This window comes from Erpetoichthys calabaricus, chromosome 17, assembly GCF_900747795.2.
Source record: "Erpetoichthys calabaricus chromosome 17, fErpCal1.3, whole genome shotgun sequence".
NCBI classification, from domain to species: Eukaryota; Metazoa; Chordata; class Cladistia; order Polypteriformes; family Polypteridae; genus Erpetoichthys; species Erpetoichthys calabaricus.
Window position 1 is genome coordinate 63,155,782 of NC_041410.2, and position 19,569 is coordinate 63,175,350.

Below are 19,569 nucleotides of genomic sequence, written 5' to 3' on the forward strand. Positions count from 1 at the left end.
AGCATGACAGTTGCAGTCAAAATATAGAACCTTTTTATTGAACAAATTTTGCAAACAACATAAGATAAAATTTTGACAACATATCTTCAACCATCCAAAGAGGCATTTACACTTAGTAAAATATTCAGAGGTGCTTGTAAAAAGTTGTATTGCACTGAACGTGTCTTAGAAAAAGAATAAATAGTCAATATTTTTTGTAAACCAACTACACTTTCTGTTAATGTTAACAATCTCTGTCCGACACGTTAAAGTGACTTTTTAAACAACTTTACCATCATTAAACTGCATAATATTTAAACTAATAAATAATAACAATAAAATAAATAATAGTGCAACTTCCAGTAATAATACTACTACTTCAAGACTTCAAGCCCAGGTGCATTACACAGTATTCACCAAATAAAAATAAAATAAAACAAGTGCAACTTGGTGAGACATCTTTACCAACTGAACCATCATTTAGGCAAATTTCATTAATATGGACCTTGCTTCAAGCTAAGCTATATACATAAATAATAAAACTGCAACTCGCATTTATTATGCTATTTGTGGTACAGCCCAACGGAAGTGTATTAGGGCCACAGTGAAGAAGAAAAAAAAAAAACTATGTCAAAAATAAAGTGGACATGTTGACTTTATTCTCGACATTTCCACTTTAATCTTGACGCTTATGTCGAGATTAAAGTCGACATTTCCACTTTATTCTCATAGTTTATTTTGTCATTAAAGTCGAATGTCATAAACTAAACTTCATCTTAAAATGAATATTTAATTTACTAGATTTTCTCAAACCCCGTCATAAGTTAATGTAGCACATTAAATGCGTTGTATTGTGTTCCCTGATCCAGTTGTTAATCGCTAAGCGCTTCTTAAACTGACTTCCTCCACACTAAGAAGAGGCGCCGGCAGCGATCGCCGCACAGAATACATTCACTTCATGATATTCCTGCTCTGAAAATTTAGAATGCTAAGATAAATGCTTGATATCATTTTCATGATGAAATGCATTAAAGCAGGTATTAAACATGCACGGTAGTGAGGTGGTAATGCTACTCCCTCACAGTAAGTGGTCCCCAGGTGTACATTCAGTGTAAACTTTATGGCAGGTGTGACAAGGCTTCAAAAAACTGGATGTATAAATGGGTATCGCACAGGTTTAACTTAAATATTGTGTAAATGTTGGGTTTGTGATCTGCTGGTCAGAGACACAAACACGGAAATCATTGGATGTTCTTCTGAGCAAGCTTTCTTTATTGCATGCATGCTGGCTCTATCTGACGTACCAAACCCCCAGTTCCTATCCTTTTTCTTTCTCCACATAACCAATCACCACACGATAAACATCGTTGTGAAATTAAACCTAGTTATAAACTTTAAAAAAAATTTTCGTTATATGTGTTTAAATATGCCATTCATTTAGGATTGCGCCCATCCCAGCAAGCATTGTGTGCAAGGCAAGAGTAAATCCTGAACAAGCCAGCACATCGCAGGGTGAATACGAGCAACACATACACTAGTAGGGTTAATATAGCATAACAAAACCCCACATCCTATATGACTTTGAAAGGAAACTGAAGCACGCCGAGTAAACCCACCAGAAAAACATGCAAATTCAAAGCAGGGAATACCCAGGACCCCTTTACTGCAAGGCAGCAGTGCAACCTCCACACCACCGTGCCCCCACATGATTAATACATGCTTTAACGCATTTCATCATGAAAATTATATTAAGTATTTATCTTAGCATTCTAAATGTTCAGGGAGCAGGAATATCATGAAATTAATGTATTTTGTGTGCTGCCTTCGCCTCCTCTTAGTACAAGAGGAAGTCAGTTTAACATGGCTCGGGAACATAACACAAAGCATTTAATGTGCTACATAACTTACAATGGGGTTTGAGAAAATCTAGTAAATTAAATATTCATTTTAAGATGAAGTTTAGTTTACGATGTTCTACTTTAATAACAAATTACAAGAATAAAGTCAACATGTCGACATTAATCTCGACATAAATAGCGAAAATACAGTAGAAATGTCGAGAATAAAGTCAACATGTCATCACACTATTACACAGTACCCAGGTACATTACACAGTATTGAAAAAATATAACAAGTACAACTTGGCTTGCAGTATTATCCAGTAGTATAGAAACAGTATTCACACATTTGAACATAATGGTCTACATCCGACCTTTTACATCCAAAATATCTCCAGACAACAGACGGGACTCCTTTTTCCAGCAAAGGTTCTTCTGTGTCATCATGTTCAACTTTATTGTCTGCTACAGCTTCAGTTTCGGAATGTTCTCTGTCCATATGCCTGTTTAGTGGTGTAGCAGTGAAAAAGGTCCCCCTTAAACAGATTCCTGCTGCGCCATGTTCCGAACATTGTTTAAGCAATTTAAACCGGTGTTGCGGTATAAGAAAAATCCATATCATAACAAAAATAAAAAATGGTTTTCGGTATGAACCAGTATACCGCCCAGCACTATTGCCTGCATTCCTGATTTCCTTTATTTTTGCTTAAGCATAACACTTCAATTTTATCTCTTTTATATATTTCTCTTCTGGTTCATCCTGCTTCCACTTCAAAACCAATCCCGCCCACACGCAGCCAACACGGCATTTCTCGATTCCTATTCGTCCTCTTCCAAACCCTTCCCCACGCTGACTGCGGCTCCTCTTCAAAACCGGTCCTGCCCACACGCAGCCAACACAGCATTTCTTGATTCCTATTCCTATTCTTCCAAACCCTTCTCCATGCTGCCTGAGGCCTCCCATACACCCCCACGCCGCTTTTCTCAATTCCTATTCCTCCTTTGGACTACCGCGTTCCCCGCACCTTGCCAAACACAAGAAAATTCACTGCAATGACAAATTATTTCAGTCTCACACTTGCACAAAATGTTTCACAACGCAGAAGTATCTTCACAAACACACAAAAATTCACTCCTCTGAAAAATTACCTGACTCCCACTCCAGTAACACATTCTTCCAGTGCGATTCCTGCAACAAAACTTTACAAACACGAATCTCACTTACTAAACACAAGAAAAGGCATTCTTCCCAACAACTATATGAGTGCCAGAAATGCAATACGAAGTTCACTACACAGGATTGTCTGACTAAACACAACAAAACTCATTAACAACTCTTGCAATGCGACATCTGCAAAGCAACGTTTCCAAACCAACGCAGTCTCAGCATACATACACACAATCCTCTTTCCGTTACCACAGGTACTTCTTCACCTAATTCCTGTCTTCCTGTTGTGGGAAACAGCCCGGACACAGACAGGTAGACATGATGGTTTCACCACACACACGTTTATTTACAGCTATTATGTACAACTATTGAGCACAAACCCAGTGCCGCAGCACCAATCACCCCTCAAGTCCTTGGCCACAACACAATGCCTTAATAGTCTCTGGTCTGCCTCCACTCCTCTCCGCCAAGCTTCGTCCTTCTTCCTCCTGACTCTTGCCCCTGACTGGAGGGAGGCAGCCCCTTTTATTCACCCCGGAAGAGCTCCAGCTGCAACCTGAGGGCTCGTAGCCACACCCCTGTGTGGCGGAAGCTCCAGCGGTGAAACCAGAAGTCCACCTGGTGTCTCCAATTCTCTTCCCCCCAGCACTTCCCGGTGTGGCGGAAGTACTGAGGTCCAACACTCCCAAGGCATTGGGGCGCCCCCTGGCGGTGACCACGGGCCCCTACAGGGATGAGCTTCCAAGCTCTGTACCCGTGGTCCCCACAGCAACCAGGGAGGACGCCCCCTCATGTTCCAGAGGATCCACAAGCCCTCCTCCGGTCCTCCTGGGCGTCCCAGCCGGGCATGAACGCCCGCCGGGCACCACACTGTCCAAGAGTACAACACTGGGACTCCAGACCAGCAGTGCAAACATTGTCATGCACTATACTGACCTGCTGAGTGTAATACATCCAACAAGTACTCGAGGTGCTGCCACAACGGTAAAGTAGCTTTACCACCTTTGCGGGAACCACCTGTGTCTTTACAACAGCTTCTTACACTGCAAACAACAGAAGCTAAAAATTATCGTGAACACATTCGAGAATACAACTCTTCTGTAGTGTTTGCTTCCATGGGTGCACAGATAACTCAACCTCCTGGCCACGGACCATACTGTTTTAAAATACACGGGCAAATTTATCACCAAATCTCTCCACTATACGCTAACACTTCTACCTCTCCAGGATATGGACAGTTGTATGTTTTTGACACAGCGCAAGCTACTGAAGTATGCGTACAAAATAAAGCAAACTCTGCATGCAGCGAAAATTTATTTCTCCAGCTAGATTCCATGCTCAGAACCATCAACCCCTTTGCTAAATCATACAAACACATGCATGAAATCGCTCAGTCCAATCCAACAGCATCTGTATGAATGGTTTTCAAGGAAAGCGGCAAACTATTCTAACAGTATGTCGTAGATGCGTATGTTAAAACAGAGGGCGCGCGTCTCAATTATCTCAGATAACATTAACAAGATCTGCACGTGGAACAATACAAAGGACTATCAGACGCACTGCAAGCAAACGCTGAAAATAACAACGTACGTGTAGGCAAAATGATCCATATTACCGTCCACATTTCCAGTAGGTCCAAGATACATGCAACAAAACTATCAGGATGCCATGGCCATAGTACGTAAATTCGGAAAGCCTGATTTCACAACTGCGTCTTTCAAGAAGTATTTATTTCTTCTTGATTTCTGATTTCCTTTCTCACCGTTTTCCATTCCTATTCTTACACCACCGTATGCTACAGCAGGCGTCGGCTAGTATTAAATAATTACAACGAAATAATACAAAAGAGAACCTGAGTAAACACAATACACAGTTTTTAACTGATTTATTGAAGGAAAAAAGTTCACCAATACTCACATCATCCATGCAAAAATTTAATTTCCCCCTTAGTCACTCACACTTAACCAACCATTGAACCAAATTAAAATGAAATCAGGTTAGACTAGACAGAGCCAAGCTTGATTGTTCCCAGCCACATTTAAACTAAACATTACTTCAACTGAACCTTTCTAGTGATGTGAAGTTGGCTTAAATGTATCATCAAGCAGCAAACCTTGCCTCACTCAGAAGAAACTCTAAAAGACCTGAGAAAGAAAGTTACAAAGCACTCTCTAAAATCCTAGGACTCAAGTGAACCACTATGAAAGCCATCACCTCTAACAGAAGAAAACTTGAAATAGTGGTAAATCTGTCTAAAAGTGCAGGTCTAGCAAAATAATTCTAAGAGCGCATAGAAAACGTATGTGGGATGCCACAAAAGAATCCAAAAGAACATATATTTATAACCACTGGAAATTGCTAACCATAAAATAGTACAAAACAATATATTGTACATTCATCAGTCAATTGATAAAAGGCTTTCCAAATTATAGAAAAAAATACTGCAAATAATTACACAATTAATTGCAGGAATTTGAATGAACCTGTCACTTTCTACCAAATGACAATGTTCAGAATAATATACCAGCTTAGGTTTTATGTGAAACACATCTCTAGGGATGTTTCTCATCTAGAATACTGTTCGCAGTTTTTGTCCCCATATCACAAAAAACACACTAGGGAAGGTCCACAGAAAATCAAATACTCTTTTTTTGAAATGTAGGGTATGTGCAACAAGTAAAGATTTGCACCTGTCAGTTTGTACCACTCCACTGCAGCAAGGAATAATAATGATAATAATAAAAAAAAAATGTTTGAAGCTCTCTGACCAACATTCGTCCTTACTGACCCACTCACTAATAATATCAGACCAGCGTTCAGCGAATGACAACATATAAAGTGTATTTACACTGCCACAAAAAAAATTCACTATCCCTCAAAATACTGATACAGTCCCAAAATAAAGCATGAGGGAAAAAATATGCTCTACAAAGAAATCACAAATATTGAAATCATTCAACATCAGCTAGATGTAAAGTTTGAAATAGGAGTCCATATTTAAAGTCTCACACAGTTCAGAATGAGGATGAAGGTACCAGGACAAGTAAGTGCCTATAAATAAAAGAAAAATATTCTACCTCACCAGGAAATCAAAACAAAGATCCTTTTTCAGAGATCTGTCTCTTTTGTACTTCCAAGCTAAACATACAGCTACCAGTAGGTGGCGTCTATTTTTTCCTGTGCTTGTTGGTTGCTTCCTGCTTCTCCTGCAGATACCAGTCTCTCTCTCACACATTATTTTATACATTACGGGGTTAAATCAGATTATGGAATCTCTCCTTCCATGACTCCTCTTTAAAGGTGTACATCCCCATTTATCCCAGTAATAATCAAAATTAAAGACAAGTTATGTGGTAAGTAAGTAAGTGAACTGTATTGTCATTCATACCATACAACAGTACAACAACGGATGCATAGCTGAATGAAATTGCGTTTCTCCAGGCTCAATGTACAGACATAAAAGACAGGTGCATAAAAGACAAGTGCACGCAAGCAACATACAGACATTACAAACATTTCACTTCTTACACAGAAAGTAGGTAAGACAGCACAAGGCAGCACACTACAAAAAATAAAAACAAACAAAAAAAAAAAAAAAATATATATATATATATATATATATATATATATATATATATATATATATATATATATATATATATATATATATATGTAAGCCAGTCAGTGGGTGAAATATAATATGAAAGAAAATATTGCACATCGTTTCACAGTGATTGTGATATTGCACTATATGGATACAATATTTATACATAATATATACAATATAGACAATGTAATATTGTATGATATTACAATACAATATAATGTAAACGTAAGACCTATTTGTGGTAATAAAGTGCGCAGTAAGTAAGAGAGCAAAAGGACAAAGGTTATTTAACAGAGTTTAGTATTCTGATGGCCTGGGGGAAGAAGCTCCACATTAAGGAGTGAAAAATCTGACAAAATGTTCATTATACATGCAATGCTTGCCACTAGTTTAAGCAAACAAACAAAGATTAAACACCGCTAAGGATGCTCCGATCAGGTTTTTTAGGGCCAATACAAATCTCTGACACTATGTTACTGGATTGGATTATTCTGATACTGAACGTTTTACTGTTTATCCCTTTAAAAAAAACTTTTTATTTATACTACTTTTCTGCACAATTAGGCACAAAGAAGCCTTATGATCTATATTAAAAGTGTTAACATGGATATTTTTATAATTAAACTTTAGGCCACATGTGTCACCTGTTCATTTTTTATTAATTTAAAATTCTGTAGGCCAGGTTAAGGGACCATTAAAACACTAAAATAAAAATTTTACTTTGATAACTAATAAAATATGTAGAGAAAGTATTAATCCATAATACATATGGCATTAAAGAAAATAAAACGCTTCAAATAATTACAAACTATTATATTGTTTTAATTTTTCTTTAATGTACTGTTTCTGAAACAAAGCTTAATTTAAAAAAGAGAAGTACTTTTCATCATTTGTTGAATGAAAAATAGGAACTTGCATATTAATTGCCAGCATCAATTAAATGAATCAAAAACTACTTAAATGTAATATACATGCACTTATAGGTTTTAATTATTTTTAATCATTAACTGCACTACAGCTTTTTTGCTATTAAAATAATCACTTATTATATTTATACAGGTTTTTTTGATTTTTTGTTTTTCTCCAGTGTACCAGCTAGACATCTCTAATTCTTGAGGTGTGAGGTGTAAAATGGATGACCATGTTTCTTACCAAAACGTATGCTGTTTGACACACATAAGCAAATAAATACACATGGTACAACTCTTTAAAAAAAAAAAAAAAAATGTATCTAATCTTCATAAGACGAGGCTAATTAGCTTAACAGGCTTACAAGTAAAACAGTCTGTTGGCTAAGCAGCAGTTTCACATTCTTCATCTTTTCTTATTATAATTGAAAATATGAGCTACTATAATTAACACAAGTTCGCTCACTGGTCCAAACTCAGACAAGCTCTGTTGGTTTAAGCTAAAGCACAAAATAAAAATGTCTGAATTAGTTTTAAAGTTGCTTTTCTTGCCATTTGTCTAAATGTATAATGTGACCACTCTGATTCCTATTTCTCAGTTTAAAACTCCACTTTTTTAATGTAAAGGCCAATATTCTAATCTTCTCTCTGGTAACTATTGCCTTACTGGTCTCTGTTAATCTGCTCCAGCTCAACTACCTTAATACTGCACGTAAAAGAGCACTACTAAATCAGTAAGGCTGATGCTGAAAAAATCTTCTTTTGGAATCAGCAGATTTAACTGTTGAATTGTTAATCACAAAACTGTTTCAGATAATGATAATCAGTATGATAGATACCAACAACAACAAGAAACCAGAGGCACGGATGAAAGCTACGGAAGGGTAAAACCTCCTCAAATGTTAAAGTATTTCTTAATATGGATAAAGTAATGTAGTGGTTTTGAGAACCTTCCCCTTGATGTCTTTTTTTTTGGAAAAAGAATCTGATAAGGATTGAGTTATTTAATGTCATTCTTAAATATATTCCATAGAGGCAGTGAACATTGAGAAATTTCTGACAGAGAAATTCTGAAGAAAAACCAAGAAAACCCACACCTCATCTGCTTCCAGATCACTACCATCTTCATCACATGAATCTTGTCCAGAAACCCCCCCCAAATTCTATGGATTACATTGCACAAAAGCAGAACAGATCTTCGTCATTTAATGAAACATACATTAACAGCTTGTAGTTCCTTATTTAGCAGTAGAAGCATACTCCAGTGGTGTGAATCCAAGCAATCTAATCTGCAGTTGGAAGAAAAAATGTCAAAACACAGCCATTCTAATATGGAGCGATAAAAATATGCAGCAAATGAGAAAAAGACTAATTTGCTTAACAATTAACTTTACAAAGTATAGATGGATTACTTAAAACTATTGTTATTAGGACAAAAATTACTGGAGTCTTTACTCTTCAGTGCAAAAAAAAAACCACTATAAATATTGTATGCAGAATGGTTATAATTATAATGATGTTGGATGTACAATGTCCATAGTCTTATGAAATTTCACAGGGAAAGTACAGTACATGGTAATAGTAATAAAAGAACAACCAAGGACAACATTTTTAAATGAGTAAAAGGTAATTAGTAATTTCCATAGTTATCTCTTGGCATAGACTTCCTCAAGCCGCCCATAATATTTCTGTGGTTCATGACTGAAATAAATGGAGCGCAGACAGTTTTCAGATTTGTCTATGATCTTTTTCACTACATGTAGTGAAAGAGTAGGAGCAATTGTAATTGGATCATTTTTGGCAATAATTGTCTCAGAGACAATATTCAATAATGTCAAACAAATTAAGGAAACAGCACACTAGTTACATTGAACCTGAAATACATTTACTGACTTCCAAACACAAAAACTTTGTATTTTTAGCAACAATAGCTTCCCATATCCTAGTATAACTTAAGCATATAATCTTCTATAATTATAACTTATTTTAACAATTTTTTGGAGTCACACAAAATTGTTAAAAATACTAGGTGGCTTCGCTCGCCCACCCCTGGGTTTGGTTTACCAGATATACAATTTAAAGAGATTGTTATTTTCATGGGAATTGTTACATATGCATTATTTTCACTTTTACTTTAAAACTTTTGTAAAAACAATACTTGTCCTTTGTTTCCGACCCTGGAAGCCATCTCTTTCTCACAGGACGTATAACGCTGCTTGCGTTGTGAAGGGGGTGTGGCTGAATGCTCGCTAAGGAGATGCTGTCGGATCATCTGCTGTCTTTCTACTGCGTGTTCTGCTTGTCTCGCTGCCCGATCATTTCAAAGCCTGCACAGCAGCTGTCCTTTTGTCACTTTGTGTCTCTGCCGCTCGCGTTGTGAAGGGGGAGAGGGGGAGTTTGGGTGGCTGAACGCACGCAAGGAGAAGCGGTCAGATCATCTGCTGGGTTTCTGCTGCTGGCGAGCTGCGTGTTTTGCTTGTCACTTGTCATTGTTTTAAGAGCTGGGAACAATTTGATGCGTCTCTTGTGAGACTTCAAATTGTCTTCCAAGAAGATCTCGTCTCGTCTCCCTAGTCTCCCACCCAAAGATTTTTTTTATAATAGAGAGAGATGCAGATGCCCATTAAAGTCATAACGTCTTCCCTTCTTAAATCCAGTAGTATCTCGGTGTCACAGTCACGTACATCAGGGCAATGCTTTTCGGAATAACACCCACTTTATTCTATAGGAAACAACACCCTTGGGACTGAAAGGGTGCTGCCGTGGGCAGGTGAACAAAGCAGTGAAGCGCCTTTCTAGTCTTCTTTTAAAATGGCTGAATCTCACAAAGAAATGTTTTGCTCTTCCCCCTAACTAAAATGACATAGATATATGGGTTTACAACATGTGTTCAATCTCAAGACACAGATCAATACTCAGCAACACTCTTGGTATGAACAACTGATGTATTTAGTAAGTTTGAACTTGAGCCCTTTGAAAGCCATTTAAAGCCAAACGAACAGGTATGACATTTTTTAAACATTATAAAAAATTCTTCATTTTAGATCATATGGATAGTAAGGACATACCACGATTGTGAACAAATACCCTTTTCTTGAAAAATAATGTATATGCTATAAATCTAGGAGATGGCCAAAACTTTTTTTAAACTGTTAATACTATGCTTTGCATGTAAAGTGATAATGTGTTTAAGTCCCTATTGCAAATACAACACTGAAGTATTTTTGCTGAGTTTCTCATTTCTTCCATAACTTTTCTCACATCCATCCATCCATTTTCCAACCTGCTGAATCCGAACACAGGGTCATGGGGGTCTGCTGGAGTCAATCCCAGCCAACACAGGGCGCAAGGCAGGGAACCAATCCTGGGCAGGGCGCCAACCCACCGCAGGACACACACACACAAACACCCAAACACCAAGCACACACTAGGGCCAATTTAGAATCGCCAATTGACCTAACTTTGGACTGTAGGAGGAAACCGGAGACACGGGGAGAACATGCAAACTCCACGCAGGGAGGACTCGGGAAGCGAACCCAGGTCTCCTTACTGCGAGGCAGCAGCGCTACCACTGCACCACCGTGCCATCCTTTTCTCACATATTGCGAACAAAATAAGATAGAAACTAAGAATAAAGTAACCTTTAGACGAAGTTCTGCTGCAGCAGGGTAATGTACAATATTTAGGCATATGTGTTTTGGCCTGTTTAACATTTTTGTAACTTAATCATTGTCACTCTAATACTGTGATGGACAGACATTAATAGAAAAGTGATGTATTTTGTATATAATGGTTGGTAGAACTGAGAGAACATGAAACAATGTGTAAGAGCCAATCTTAGAAAATTAAAGTTTTGAGTTAAACTCATATTAATGTTTGCTTAATTTGAATAGAATAAATTTCTTCCATAGTCATAGTTAATGGTATAGTCTTTTTCCCCTATAAGTTAGTAAGAGATAGAACTTTCTTGCTATAACTGAGATACAATGTGATAATTGAGTCAGTTGTGTTTAGAATAGGTCCCAGTAAGCAAGGACTTGAAAGACCCATTTTCAACTTAGAAATGGGATAGGCATACAGTTTTCTGAACATTTAGAAATGGTTCAGAAATGTCATCATTTAGAAATGGTTCAGAAATGTCATCATTTAGAAATGGTTCAGAAACTTTAAGTGTTTAGTAACGATTTGAAATGTAACAAGATTTAAGCTTTGAACAGAACTTTTCTTAACAAGAATTTTTCTTTTTTTTGCTATTTTAATTTTCTTTTTTGTTTGAACTCTTTTGCTTTGAATTTTAACTAAAACTTTTAAAAACGACGATATCTTGTCTGTGGAATCATTTCAGCACGTCAGGCTTTTGTTGGTAATTTTGGAAAAATGCAGCTACATTTTCATCAGAAAACTTGCCATCTGAAGGCATTGAATTCGAACTGGAAACTACCATCTGAGGAGAGAGGACGCTTGTGCTCCAGAACTCGTCAACGAAAGAAAAAGAATGGAGCTATAGCGAGGTACTGTGCTCTTATCTTCTATCTCTGCATGATTGTAAATGAAAGAAAGGTTGGCGTACCCGAACTTGAGAAGATTTAAGAGACTGTAATATTATAAACACTGTGGATGATCGCTTGTACTTTTGCCCGAGTCATGGAAGCCTCGCTGTAAGGAAGTCATCTGCTGTCAGAGTGTTCGACTGTGACGTTTGTTGCTGTCAGGAAACTAGCTGCTCAAGCTGCTGTCATGACAATGTCTAAACATAGCTCAAGTGAAGTCGGGAGCTGAGTAAAGTCTCAAAGCCAGAGAATGTAATTGGAGATCTTAAAGGTCATATAAGTCGGAGGAAAGATCAGCTTTCTGAGCTTATGGCTAAAATCGAAAGCCTTAAAAGATACTAAAGAAAATCTTTTAGAAGTAGTGCAAAAGCTTGGAATCTCTCGTGAGATGCACAGTCAGATTGAGGAGCTGAATAAAAGACAACGCTAAGTAAAGAAGGCGCAATTAAGAAACAGAAAACGACATTCGCAGAAAGCTTTAAGAAATGGAACGAATTTATTGATGCTACAGCGACATGGCTGAAAGATACAAATGGCCTGTTAATACATACATCTGACGAACAGTTAATCAATTCGGAGAGATGCAATTGCAAGAAAGGGATCGCACAAAGTCAAAAGTACGACAAGCTTCTCCTCAGTTATAATATGCCCTTAAAAAAATGCGGCTTATCAGCACAGCAAACCGCTGCAGCATCAATATCTTCTTCGGCAGTGTTAGTTGAACAAATCAACACTTGATAGAATCCTACAAAGGTTAGATGAACTCGAGTCTGAATGGCAGGTACGATCAGTAACTGCCGCAGGGGCCCATTCGCAGTCATACGGTCACGGTCTTATGGACATGTTATTTCAGAATCAAGCCGAATATAAAAAAAAGTCAAGCCAAATGTCAGAAAGCAATCACTGAAATGGCTAAATCGCTAACCAAACAAAATATAGCTCCTGCTCCATCACCTCCTGCACCGCGTGGTGAAGTACCACACAGACAGGTCCCTTTATTTTCAGGCGACCCACTGGCTTATGCAAACTTCATCAGAGCCTTTGATCACGCTGTAGGTGATGTATTAGTAGACTCACAAGATAAATTAGATTACCTGATTCAATATACAACAGGTCCAGTTCAAGAAATGATTAATGGTTATGCACAACTGCCACCAGATCAAGGTTATGAAAAAGCTAGAAAGCAGCTTGTAAGTTACTATGGCAACAAAGTTTGTAGTAGATGGCGTACATAAGTAAGGCATTGAAGTGGCCTCAAATAAAACAAAATGATGGAGAGGCCCTGAGAGACTATGCAACCTTTCTTGATAACTGTATGGACTCCATGACCAAAGGAAGAAATCGAGCAGCATTTAATAGCAATGAAAATATCCGTACTATACTTTCAAAGCTCCCATATTCTCTACAAGATAAGTGGGGAGACATAGCTTATAATCTAGAAGAAGGCAAAGAGACAGACATTCGAGATTTAACTACCTTTTTACATAGACAGGCTAAGATATTTATGCATCCTATTTATGGAAAAGCTTCAAGAGGTAGCACAGAGAAAAAGAAAAAGACCGACAAGGATAGGTCTCCTCTTAAGAGTGGCCAGAGATCAGGAAGTATCTTCACTACAAGTATTTCTGATGCTGCTGAAAAGGGGACTCAAGAAATCTCTGTCAAAAAGACTGTTAATGATACCTGTGCATTTAAAAAGCCTTGTGTATTCTGCAATGGCCAGCAAACCCTTGCTGAGTGTAGTAAAATCAAAGGACTGCCACATAAAGAATTGACTTTTTAAAATCTAAAGGTTTATGCTTTCGCTGTCTCAAACAGGGGCATCTTGGTAAGAACTGTAAAGAAAGAATGAAGTGTCAGACATGTTCTTTTCAGCACCCAGACATCCTGCACATCAAAAAAGAGAGGGGAGCAACATCTAAAGCTACACCCAGTGTGGCAACATCTACTGAAAAAGAAACCGAGACTGGAACTTGTGCCTTTACTGGGGCCGGAGAAGAGTGTGCACTGCAAGTGGTTCCTATCAAGGTAAAATCTAAGAAAAGTGAAAGTTATGTAGAAACATACGCCTTTATAGACCTTGGCAGTACAATAATAATTTGCACTGAAAGGCTCCAGAGACAATTAAGCCTTCAAGGGAGAAGAACACAAGTATTCCTCAAAAGTATGAGTAACTATGATGATGATTCAAAAATGCTAACCCAATGTTCTGTCTTATAAGATTTATAAGTCTGTGATCTAAATGATGATGAATATATTGATTTGCCAAAAGTCTTTACACAGGTCTCCATTCCAGTGAACAGAGAAAGTATTCCACTACAAGAAGATATCGATAAGTGGGCATATCTTAAAGAGGTACGTCTATCTCATATTGACCCTTAAGTTGATCTTTTAATAGGAATCAACTACCCAGAAATCTTCGAGCAGTCACGAATCATACCTAGGCAAGGAGGTGGACCTCATGCTATGAAGACTGCACTTGGATGGGTAGTCGGTGGCCCATACAAAGAGATAGATGACCTCACAAAACAAAGTGGTAAGCTGCCCAAACATTCAATCAATCGTGTGTCAATAACAGAAATTGAAGATATGTTGCTGCAACAGTATAACACAGATTTCCCAGAGCGCTGCTGTGAAGAAAAGGAGGAAATGTCGCAGAAGGACATCAAGTTCATGCGCATAGCCTCAGAATCTGAGAGACTGGTAGGTGACCACTATTGTTTAAATTTGCCTTTGAAGGATGAAACACTTAAAATGCCGAACAATCGCTGTACTGCTGAACAGCGTGCGATTGGACTCAAAAGAAAACTGAGCAAAAATTCAGGTTTCCACGAAGACTATAAAGCCTTCATGAAAGACATTATTGACAACGGTTACGCTGTCAAGGTACCCAAAGAAAGCCTGAATTGCAATGAAGGCAAAGTGTGTTACATCCCACATTACGGTGTGTATCATCCAAAGAAAAATAAGATTCGAGTGGTCTTTGATTGCACTGCCACCTACCAGGGGACTTCACTTAATGAACAATTATTAAAAGGCCCTGGCCTAACTAACACCCTTATTGGCGTCTTTACAAGATTCAGAAAGAAGCCAGTAGCGCTAATGGCAGACATTAAGTCAATGTTCTACCAAGTTAAAGTACCAGATAAAGACACTGATCTTTTACGCTTTTTATAATCTAAGTAAAGACCTAGAAGAATTCAAAATGACTACATCTTTTTGGTGCTACTTCTTCACCCAGTTGTGCTTCTTATGCTTTGTGTAGAATAGCCGAAGATGCCAGAGATACATTTCCAGAGGAAGCAGTTAACACCATTCTCAATAACTTCTATGTGGATGACTGTTTAAGGTCGGTGGCAACAGAAGAACAAGCAATAAAGCTGGCAAAGGACCTGCAAGCTCTATGCCTCAAAGGGGGATTTTATTTGACTAAGTGGGTGAGTAACAACAGAGCAGTTTTATTGTCTATTCCTGAAGAAGACAGAGCTCATTAACAAAAGGACTTAAATTTGAGCCACAGTCTCCTTCCCACAGAGCGTGACCTGGGTATCCAGTGGTGCACAGAAACGGACAGTTTCAAATTTCAGATTAAGTTACAAAACAAGCCTGCTACAAGGCGTGGTATTCTGTCTGTTGTTAGCTCAGTCTATGATCCACTTGGTTTTCTAGCACCCGCCTTACTGCCAGCAAAGCTTATTCTAAGAGACTTATGCAAAGAGAAATTTGGGTGGGATGAAGAAGTAGAACTCAAACACATTCAAAAATGGAAAAAAATGGATGGATGATTTGCAGTTACTTACAGACTATAAAGTGAACAGATGCTTCAAACCTACCTGGTTCTGAACCATAAAGACAGCACAAATGCATCATTTTGCAGATGCCAGTCAAGATGGATATGGCACTGTGACTTACCTTGTCTTAACCAATGAATAGGGCAAAAAGTATTGTTCATTCCTGATGGGGAAGTCAAGAGTTACACCATTGAAGCAGGTCATGATTCCTAGATTGGAGCTGACAGCAGCCGTTGTGGCAGTCAAAATGGACAAAATGCTAAAAGGTGAGCTTCAAATGCTCTTACAAGAATCTACATTTTGGACTGACAGCACCACAGTGCTAAAATACATTTCAAATGAAAGCACTCTATTCAAGACCTTTGTTGCCAACAGAATTTCCGTGATCAGAGATCATTCACAACCTTCGCAGTGGAGGTATGTCACATCTGCCCTTAATTAGGCTGATCAAGCATCCAGAGGGCTAAGCATAGAAAACCTTCTCAAAAGCACCACATGGTCACAAGGTCCAAGTTTCTTATTGAAGCCAGAATGTGAGTGGCCAAAAAGACTTGATCAACTGAACGATTCACTTTTTGAAGATGATCCAGAAGTTAAAACTTGTGCAGTTAACATGACAAGAATAGAGGAGGTAACCGAGCCCATCAACAAACTAATCACCTACTTTTCAGATTGGCATCGCTTGAAGAAAGCAGTGGCTTGGTTCCTCAAGTTTAAAGACATACTGCTACACTTAAGAAATGAAAGACAAACATTTCAACTAGAAGCCAATCAGTCTAAAAGTAATCCAGAAAAACAAAAATCACTCATCACAAAGCATATGAAAAGGTATAAATTGACTTTAAAACCAAGCCCAATTTCTCTAGAAGACTTGGCTAAATCGGAAACAGAGCTTATCTGCCTCAGTCAACAGTAAGAATTTCCAGAAGAATTAAAGGATTTAAAGAAAAAGGCTTGCGTAAAAAGAAAAGTGAAATCTATAAACTTGACCTGATCATAAAAGATGGACTAAAGAGTATTTGCCAATACTTCAAGAACGTCAAAATGGCTTGCACCAAGAAGAAATTTTGAACCAGGGGACTTTGTTTTAATTGTAGATAAAGCTACACTTTGCAATTCCTGGGTAATGGGTCGAGTCATCAAGACAATAACAGATGCCAAAGGTGCAGTCAGAAGAGTTTGTGTGCAGACCAAAACCAGCACACTGGACATACCCGTGAATAAACTGTGCCTGCATTAAGAAACAGCCAAAGTTTGAAATAAGAAATTTTTAGAATGTTTGTTTGCAGTGTTATTGCTAGTGATTTGAAAACAATAGTTAATGTAAAAGTAAAGTTATTTGGCTCATATTGAAGTAAAGTATAGTAATTGTCTCTGCTCCTGCCTAGCCAATTAGGGGCCAGAAATGTAAGAGCCAATCTTAGAAAGTTAAAGTTTTGAGTTAAACTCATATTAATGTTTGCTAAATTTGAATAGAATAAATTTCTTCCATAGTCATAGTTAATGGTATAGTCTTTCCCCCTATAAGTTAGTAAGAGATAGAACTTTCTTGCTACAAGGGGGCTCGCCTACCCCCGGTGTTGGGTAACCCGAAATACATTGATGAATGTATGAGATATGTTTGTAGCTCCGTTAGTCGAGTTGTTTGGTTTTGGAGCCGAGACAGTTTTGCTTCCGCGGTTTCAGACGCGTGTTGTAGGCCGCCGACGTCTATTGTTTTTGTCCATGCGGGCTCGTGTTTGTAGCTCCGTTAGTGGAGCTGTATAGTTTTGGAGCCGTGATCGTGACTCCATTAGTTCTCCGTTGTTTACCGTTAGTAATATGAATAATTGCACTTACTGTTAATACGGAGCGGTTTCTGTGGTTGTACTGTTAATAATGCATCACTGCAATGTGATTCACTTATGCTGTATAGTTTGGACGTGTGAGGATGACGTACGTTCAATACGGAGCATTCGTTTATTCTTATTACAGTTTGGACGTGTGCGGATGACGTACGTTTAAAACGGAGTGTTCGTTTATTCTTATTACGCGTTGTAGGCGCCTTTGGCTTTCGTACTAACTCGCGCCTTCCGTACTATTATGCTGTGTATGGTGGACCTTTGTGGACTCTCTACTTTTTCCCGTTTCACTCTGGGGCGGGGGGCTGAATCCTCTTTTTTGTGTGGCTGTGTCATTGCCTATGGGCGCGTTGCCTCATTTCTTATTTACGTTAGTTGAGCTCCGTTGTTTTTGAGCTGTGACGCGTTGTAGGCACTTATCTACGTTAGTTGAGCTAATATTATACCTCCGGTGCCGTTTCTGTGTTTCATGTGGTAGTCGTTGTAGGCGCATGCGCCCTCCGTACTATCTTGGGTTTGACTATGCTGTGTTTTGTGGACGTCTGGGGACGCCGTACTCTCCCCGGTTTGATTGTGGGGTGGGACGCAGAAGCCTGTTGTGTTTGTTTTGCCTGTGAGTACTCATATTATTGTATTACTGTAGCACCTTCCGTACTATGTCGGGTTTGACTATGCTGTGTACTGTGGACGGTTAGGGTTCCGTATTGTCTGTGCTCATTGCCTTATTTCGTATTTCCGTTAGTGCTCGCTGTCGGCGCCTGCGCACTATGTCTCATGCGTCCATGGACATGCCATATACCTGCGTCCATATCCGGTTTATTCTCAGTTAGTAATATGGATAACTGAGATACAATGTGATAATTGAATCAGTTGTGTTTAGAACAGGTCCCAATAAGCAGGGACTTGAAAGACCCATTTTCAACTTAGAAATGGGATAGGCATACAGCTTTCTGGCCGTCTAGAAATGGTTCAGAAACAATTTGAAATGTAACAAGATTTAAGCTTTGAACAGAACTTTTCTTAACAAGAATTTTCCTTTTTGTTTGCTATTTTAATTTTCTTTTTTGTGTGAACTGTTTTACTTTGAATTTTAACTAAAACTTTTAAAAACAAAGATGTTTTGTCTGTGGAATCATTTCAGCGTGTCAGGCTTTTGTAGAATCCCTTTTTTTAAGTTAGAGCTGCTGAACTTTTTGGTAATCTTGGAAAAACTAAGCTACACAATGCAATTGTTTGTAATAAAAGTCCTTGCAAAAAGAAAACAGTATAAACTGAACAAAAAAAAAAAAAGCAGATTAATAAGAAAAGTACATTAATTCTGATAAGGACATTGGCTTCTTTTTTCCAATTTCTCATGAGATTCAGTTTTTATACATTTACCAAGCATCCATGAGCTCATTTTGATATTCTGTATTCACTTCTAGACTAGTTCTCAAAATAATAATCTCAGAACTCTCAGAAATCACTACATACTGTGTGTGTATGAAGAAATGCTAGGAAATGCTTAGTCCTATTTCATTTCAAGTGGCTTTCCTGGTTAGAAATGTTACAGTTCACTATTTTGTTTTTAATCATTTTCTTTGGTACATGGTTATAAAGTATGAGCTTTAATAATAATTTGTTTTAAATATCCTTATATTAAGGAGAGTAAACTCTGAGAAAATAAATGTCATTTGAAACATGCCAAATATTTAATTAAAACTAATTATATTTTATTTTATAAAATTACAAGAAAACAAACTAAAGATCAATCAATCTCCAACATCTGGAACCATATCCTGTCTTCTCAGAAATAACAACATTAATCGTACCATTCAATAGAGTAAAAATGTCTCCCAATGAAGTATGTGAACATTGTATATAGATTTAAGGTGTAAATGGTCTGTA

General features: G+C 38.0%; 1 protein-coding gene across 1 annotated transcript in view; it reads right to left on the minus strand.

Moving 5' to 3' along the window:
- The window catches only part of znf710a (zinc finger protein 710a), a 79,009-nt gene that overhangs the window by 11,275 nt on the left and 48,165 nt on the right, over window positions 1-19,569 (minus strand). The window lies entirely within an intron of this gene.